This window comes from Orycteropus afer, unplaced genomic scaffold, assembly GCF_000298275.1.
Source record: "Orycteropus afer afer isolate SDZICR_OR568_19922 unplaced genomic scaffold, OryAfe1.0 scaffold00196, whole genome shotgun sequence".
Classification (NCBI taxonomy): domain Eukaryota; kingdom Metazoa; phylum Chordata; class Mammalia; order Tubulidentata; family Orycteropodidae; genus Orycteropus; species Orycteropus afer.
The window spans coordinates 68,774-77,475 of NW_006921783.1; positions in this window are offsets into that span (position 1 = coordinate 68,774).

Below are 8,702 nucleotides of genomic sequence, written 5' to 3' on the forward strand. Positions count from 1 at the left end.
AGTGGCATTTTTGTTTTGTTTTGTTTTGTTTTAGTCTTAACCCTATTTGAATAAATTAAATTTTGGATTCTTGAATGGTTTCAGAATCATCTAAAAATGTTTTGGCACCTGGTTTGTTCTTCTTAATACTTCTCAATACATTCACATCTTTGGTTCCCAGTGGAAGGAAATTTAAATAACTGAATATTATATACTGTGACCAACCATATTTTACAGATTTTAGTGGCAGGTGGTGTTTCCTGTCCCAAACTGTACATCAGATTTATACAATATATTCAATGTAACGATTATACATAGAATTACCCTAGTTTGCCAGGACTGTTTTGAAAGTGGAAGAGGACACTGCTAAAATTATGTCAGGACAATGAGCATAAACTGGGATTGTCCCAGGCAGATCAGGCATATGATCATCCTGACTATAAGACTAATTTCAAATGACTAATGTAAGACAACTGATTGTAACTCTCTTACTTTGAAGGCATAATTATCTGAAGAGATTATTTCTAAATTGCTTCTATTGCCTTCTGTAGGCAACAAGCATATTTGAGGGCAGCTTTTGATGCTTAGAACATTATCCCCAAAATAGTACTATATATACAGAATAGTCACAATTGGACTGAAGCATGTTGTTCTTAAGAACAGGAAATACTTGTGAGATAGTGTGTTCCATGCCATATGTGATGTCAGCATATGGCTATCTTTGGGGGGTCATTCAGCCCCATCATGTAGTAACATGATTCAAGAAACATGAGCCTCGGGTGATTCACACACACATTAAGGGTTGAAAAGCACTGTGGCAGTCATGTGTTACCATTTCTTGGACTCATAGATGGTTGTTCCCATTTATAAAACTGCAAAGAAAGGACATTTTATTCCTCAGATCTTTGAAAGTTGAATTTTTCAAGGAACAATCTTCTTACTCAAGTATAAAATATGTGTAAATATATACATTTTTCCCCAGGCTTTTCTTTTCCTTGACTTTAACTCATGATATGGTAGTATATCTTTCATCCCACAGTTCATGTGGGTTTGCTACCTAATTCCAGCCCAGTACATTGGTTAAAACCTCACCTCCTGGTAGACCAGTGATTGCATGCATCTTTCCTCTCGTGGTTAGACAAAATCCAAAAGATGCACATTGGCTTTTACTCCTTCTCATGCTATTGTTGTGATCGCCCTTTTTTGGTAATTAGCTTGTACACAAACATATTTGCGCACAAAAAAGCATTTATTTCCACAGTTTTTTTTTTTTTGTTTTTTTTTAATGTCACTTTCCTATTTTACAATTGTCTTGACCACAGTTACTATAATAGAGGCCGTTACGATAGTAATTTAAAAATTACTCAGTCTGGGAAAAATAGCCAACACTAGCAATTCAAAATTTGTTCTATTTTGAGAAATCTTTTCTACTCTGACACACTTGGAAAATCAATTTGATTCTAAATAAATTATTAAAACTATAACATATAATAAGGTATAAAATTAAAAGCTTAGACTAGTTCAGGATTTTGTTTTTGTTTCTTTTTGGGGTAGTAGACACTTAAGGTTTCAAAAACATGCAGAGAACTTTTTGTGTATTAAATCTTGGTTTTACAGACATTTTATTCTTTACTGAAGTTGTATTTTTTCCTAGAGAATTATGACGACAGCCTCAGTTTGGTGGATGTAAAAGTTAAAACATACATGTACATTTGACTCTTGAACAACATGGGGGTTGGGTCACTGACCTCTCCACCACATACACACACAGCCAAAAACCTGGGTTTAACTTTCGACTCCCCAAAAATGTAATAGCCTGTTGTTGCCTGGAAGCCTTACCAATAACATAAATAGATGATTAACATAGTTCTTGTTGTACAGTTACTAGATTTTCACACAGACACATACATACACGACAGATAAGTTTATTAATTATACAGCATGATGATTATTATTCATTAAGTGGGAGTAGACTATCATAAAGGTCTTCATCCTTGTCATCAACACAGAGTAGGCTGAGGAGGAGCAAGAGGAGGGGTTGTGCTGTCAGGTGGCAGAGGTGGAAGAGGTGGAGGAGGTGGCAGGGGAGGCAAAAGAGGCAGGCATGCTCGGTGTAACTTTACAGAAATACATCTTAATTTCTGTCTGACTTGTTTGCTTTTTTTTATTTCTCTAAAAAATGTTTCTGTATGTTACCAGTCCTTCCACCATTTTCTTGAGTTACAGTGCCCATGTCATAGAAGGATTCATGTCATAAAAGAAATCAAAAGCAGTCTTGAATAATTGGAACCTTCTGCAAGACTGTCTGATGTCAGTTTGTTTGCTGACAGTGCTTTTGCATCTTCCTCATCGTCTGACACTGGTTCAGAAGCATTCATCTCCATCAAGTCATCTTCTGTTAATTCCTGGTGTGATGTATATTAGCTTTTCAGTTTATCCAAGATTCACATCTTGAAAAAAATCTACATGTAAGTAGACCTGCACAGTTCAAACCTGTGTTGTTCATGGGTCAACTGTATAGTGTTTTACGGTTCTAATGAGGAGCCCTGGTGGAACAGTGATTAAGTGTTCCACTGCTAACGACAAGGTCAGTGGTTAAACCTACCAGTCCTTCCATATAGATTATAGCCTTTTGGGGCAGTTCTACTTTGTGCTAGAGTTGCTACGAGTTAGAATTGACTGAATGACAATGAGATTATGGTTCTAACTTTTATATCATTTAATTTGATCCTTCCAGCAACTCTGTAAAATAGATATGAGCTGACCTGTGTACTTTTGTCTTTTTTTCTCTTCCTTCCATCTTTTCATTCATCAATCCACCTACCTATCCATCATCCACTTAATGCCAAGCACATGTGAATTTAACAGCTACTTGTTGAATGATTAAGTATTTCAAGTAAGACAATAAATTCCATTTTTCAAATGGTAAGATAAGAATATTACTTGGTTATATATAAGATGGTGTTTCTGAGTACTTTTTATTATGCAATAATATATAATTTAATAGTGTATTAAGTGTTTATAAATGACATGGTAACACTTTGTTTTTTAAGCTTTTATGGACTTTCGTTTATCTGGTTTTGGGCAGTTGATTTGGCTTTGAAGATTTTCAATCTGTTCCTACTAGCTTAAATTTTAACCCTACTAGACTTACTTTTTTATCTCTTAGATTAGCTATTTTTATCTTCTCTTTAAGTATTATATTTTATTTTTCTTGTTAATATTCTTGGTAAAATGTTTGCAACTAGTTACCAGTTATAAAATTACAATATGGTAGAAAGAACACAGGATTAGAGTCAGAAGACTTGGACTCTAATTCTAGTAGAGACACTAACAAACCTTGTTGGTTTGGGCACTTTTCTTATGTTTTTCCCTTATTTATAAAACAAGATTGGATTAAATGATTGCTAAATTTACTGATCTAGGTTTTGTGGTTTCTGCTTTTGTAGAGGCGTTATTAAGTACTCACTTTAAGTGAATGATAATGGAAAAGTGGAAAAGAGTAACATTTATAGATTTTCAAGTCAATAATAATAGTAAGGTTTCCATTGTAATACATTGCATTTAGTTTAGAGACATAGTGTTGAAATGTTCTCTTGCTTTAAAAAAAATTATTGAGTTGCAGAAGAGACGCTGTTCATAATATGTATTTTTAGTTAACATCAGTGCCTAAATTTACTGTTAACTGTTAAAATTTACAGAACATTTTGCTCCCTCAGAAATGATTTTGGCATAAAATATGTTGACAAGATTTCATGTATTTTTGACCGCATTATATTCCTTTGCCTCTTTTCAGTTTGAGTTCGCCATTGACGTAGATCTTTTTATATTTCAGCTCTCCATTTAATTCCCATTAGATTGTGGGAGCCCTTAGGTGGTACAAACAGTTAACACGCTTGACTGCTAACCGAAGGATGGTGTTTTTGGTTTTTTTTTTTTAATTTTTAAAATTTTATTGAAATATAATTTATGTACAGTGAATTACACAAAATTAAAGTGACATGGATCAATACAATTTTTTTTTTCCCTGCAGAGTTCCCTCCCCTTCCCTCCCACCACTGGTAACCAACAAAGAAAGTTTCCTTCCATATATAAACTTTTCCTTTACTTTTTGCAATAATGAATTAATACTGTATTTGTCCTTCTGTGATTGACTTATTTCACTCAGCATAATGTCCTCCAAGTTCATCTGTTGTACAGTGTTTTGCAGAGTCTACATTATTCTTTAGTGTTGCATAGTATTCCATTGTGTGTATGTGCCACAGTTTGATTATCCATTCTTCTGTTGGTGGGCATGTAGGTTGTTTCCATCTTTTTGCTATTGTAAATAGTGCTGCGGTGAACATGGGTGTGCATATACAAAGGATCATGTTTTAAGTCTATCCAGAGGCACCTTGGAAGGAAGGCCTGGTAATAATTCTTATGAAAAAAACAGCCATCAAAAAGTCTATGGAAAACATTTCTGCTCTGCCACATATAGGGTAGCTGTGAACTAGGGTCAACTTGAGAGCAATTGGATTTTGTTGTTTTTATGCTGTAGAAAGATGTGTTTTTAAATACACCATTATTTTGGTAGTGATTTTATGTGTAGCTTATGTTATGAATATATAAAAGTTAGGGCTACTCAGAAGACTTTGAAAACTCCTGGAAATTATGTCCTACCTACTTTCAAAATCAAGAGGTCATATAAACCAAGGCAAAGAGAAAAATAAAATTGTTTACGTAACTCTCTTGGTCTAATGATAGGAAATAAACCAGTTTTTCAAGAGAAAATATTTTCTTGGTCTTTATTTTTTTGTGTGTGTGTGTATATATATATATATATATATATATTACTATTCGCAGTAGAAAATATTAAAACAGGAAAGGATGCCTTACTCAAAAGGAAGTTGCAAAGAGGGGAAAAGAATAAGGAAAGAAGACTATAATGAAATAGGGTCTACTACAGTGGGAGAAAGATACCAAAACTGTCTGTTCTTTAGCTACTCTGAGACAAAGAACTTTGTGTTATTATTAAAAATGTTAAGGGAGGACTGTGTGAGTGATGTACAGAGATTGTGATAAGGGACAGTTTGCTAGGATGTTTTGATTGATTGGTAAGACCACCTGGATCCTGGCCAATGAGGAAGGGGAAACTAAAGTTTTCAGACAGAGTCAATCATTAAGTTTTGGTCATTTCTTTTTAGTATGACCTGTCTTTTTCCAGAATGTTAAAGGGTAAGGATAGTTCTTTAACAAAGGGATCTGTAAACTTCAGTTTCATCAACTTGCAGAAGATTTAAAATTCAGAAAGTATATTCTGTGAAAAGTAAATTTTCTTTCTCCCCCTTTCTCTTAGTCACTCAGGCCTTTCTTTGGAGGCAACTGTCGTTACTAGTTTCTTCTATGACTTTTCAGAGCTATTCCATGTATTTAAAATACATGGAAATAATATATTATTTTCCTTTAATACAAAACTCTTAAAAAATACATGGACTGTTCTGCACATTATTTGGTTATTTAATAAAATGTTTAGGAGACTTCTTATCAGTATACATAGGAGTTTATTTATTAAAAATTGCTGTACGTATATCCATTTTATGAATTAAAAAAAAGACAAACCGCCATCAAGTCAATTCTGACTTACAGCGACCCCGTTTGGGTTTCTGAGGTGGTAAATCTTTATGGAAGTAGATTGCCCAGTCTTCCTTCCACGGAGTGGCTGGTGGGTTTGAACCACCAACTTTCTGGTTAGCAGTCAAATGCCATAGGCACTATGCCACCAGAGCTCCTTATTTTATGAGTATAGTATATTTAATTAGTCTTTTATTGATGAATATTTAGGTTATATAACATTTTTTATAAGGAATCCTCAAAGGATATTGTTAGATGCCATTGAGTTAGCTCCAACTCAGTGAGCCTATGTACAACATAATGAAACACTGTCCGGGACCTGTCTCAGCTTCACAATCCTTGCTATACCTGAGCCCATCATGGCAGCCACTGTGTCAGTCCATCTTGTTGCAGGCCTGCCTGTTTTTCGTTGACCCTCCACTTTACCAAGCAGGATATCCTTCTCCAAGGAATGGCCCCTTCTGATAACATGACCAAAGTAGGTGAGATGAAGTCAGGCCATTCTTACTTCCAAGGAGCTTTCTGGCTGCACTTCTTCCCGGACAGGTCTGTTCTTCTGCCAGTCCATGGTTCTTTCCCTATTCTTCGCCATCACAACTCAAAAGCATCAACTCTTCTTCAGTATTCGTATTCTTTGCCCAGCTTTCACATACATATAAGGTGATTAAAAATACCATGACTTGGGTTAGACACATCTCAGTCTTCAAAGAGACATCTTTGTTCTTTAGCACTTCAAACAGGCCTTTTGCAGCAGATTTGCCCAGAGACACATCACTTGATTTCTTGACTGCTGATTCCATTGGTGTTGATTCTGGAACCAAGTAATATGAAACCTTTGACAGCTTCACTCTTTTCTCCATTTATCATGATGCTGCTTATTGGTCCAGTTGTGAGGATTTTTGTTTTCTTTATGTTGAGGTGTAATCCATACTGCAGACTGTAGTATTTAATCTTCATCAGTAAGTGCTTTAAGTCATTTTTACTTTCAGCAAGCAAAGTTAGGTCATCTCAAAGGATATATGCATTTAAAATTTTTATAGGTGTGGGTAAACTATCCTCCATAGATACTACAGTTTACACTTCCAGCAGCAATGTTTGAGAGTGGTTGTTTTCCAACACCTTTTATAACACAGTATTTTATCTTTCTTTGTTAATTTGATAATTGTTAAAAAAGACATCTTTCAAAATTAAAAGCTTTTGCATATCACAGGACATTATTAAAAAGCCTATAGAATGAGAAAATATTTGGAAATTATATATCTTGTAAGAGTTTAATACCCAGAACATATAAAGAACTCCTACAACAAAAGACAACCCAATTAAAATATGGGCAAAAGATATGAACAGACATTTCTCCAAAGGAGATATGCAAATGGACAATAACTCCCCCCCAAAAAAACCTAAAACTAAACTCACTGCCGTGGAGTAGATTTCGACTCATAGCAACCCCTCCTTGGGTTTCCGAGGCGTTATCACTACAGAAGTAGATTGCCCAACCTTCCTTCCAAGGAGTGGCTGGTGGGTTTGAACCACCAGCCTTCTGGTTTGAACCACCAGCCTTAGGCACTATGCCACCAGAGCTCCCAAATGGACAATAAGAACATGAAAAAGATGTTCAACATCATTAGGTATTTGTTGCTGTTAGCTGCCATCAAATTGGGCCCATATTCTTGGAAACCCCTTGCACAACAGAACTAAATGCTACCTGGTCCTGAGGTTGGTTGATACCATGAGGTGATCATGAGGATGATATGCGGTGGGTTTTTCTGGCCTGGACAGCCCTCACTGAAGAGTTAACTCATTAGTATAACCTGTTAGGTAAGGTGTAGTCTGGACTCATGATTCCTGGGGCGGGGGGAGTCCAAGGGTTTGGAGTTTCTCTCCCAGGAACCAAAGGCAAAGACCAAATTCTTTGGATAAAGTTAATGTAAACCCCACAGTATTCTTGATCCATTTTCCTTTTGGGTGGTTGCTCTTTTTTTATTGATCTGTATTTGTTTGTATATTAAAAAAGAGTTAAGTCTTTGTAATATGGCAAATACTTTTCCAAGTTTGTCACATTTTGCCTCACAGAATTATTATTATTATTATTATTTATGATTTGGGTGAAAATTTACAGAGCAAATTCACTTTCCATACAGAAGGTCACATACATTTTGTCTCATGACATTGACCACAATTTACCCCAATGCAACAGCTCCCCTCCTACTTCCTCCTGATAGTTAACTCTTCTTTGTGTCCATCCCTCCATGCACTCCTACCCCCTGAGCTGGTTCCCTGTGCATAAACAGCCCTTCTTTCTCCCATGATTGTTCCCTCCAAGGAGTGTATCTACCTCAGGTACATGTTCAACTCATATGCCTGTCTTTTGTTTGGCTGGAAGCCACAGGTGAAGGTTCAATTCCAGACCTGAAGGGCAGCTAGGGGCCATAGTCTCAGTGGTTCCACCAGGCTCAATCACACCAGCAAACCTGGTCCCCGCTTTTTTTTTCCCAAATGATTTTGAGTTTTGTTCTACATTGTTCTCCTTCTCTATCCAGGATCTCTTACATAGATCCCCCTCTGAGTGGCTGACAGTGGTAGCCAGGCACCATCTAGTTCTTCTGGTCTCATATATAGGGTGCGGATCGCATGGTTTACCAGTGGCTAGGACTAATTATTTCCATGAATCTTTGGTTTTCATAATTCTTCTTTGCTCTGGATGAGAAGAGACCCATCATTGCATCTAGATGGCTGCTTGAAAGCTTTTAAGACCCCGGCTGCTACTCACTAAAGTAGGAGGTGGAACAGTGTTTTGTGTAGTATGTTACACCAATTGAGCTTGATGTCCCCTGCAACTGTGGTCCCAAGCCCACAGGTTCAACTACGTGCTCCCTCTGGGTAGCTGTCTGTGACCAAGAAGTGACTACAACCTTGTCCCTTGTAAGCTCAACTATACACCTGGGAATTCTTACAGATCATACAAATACACTTATAGGACCATTGTCTGCCAACCCTGTACATGGTCTTGGGTACACTCCCCACTTCATAGACATACCTAATAGTTCAGCCTGTCTACCCAACTATCCACCCATATGCCCATGTTTGCCTTTACTGACAATGTCGTACTG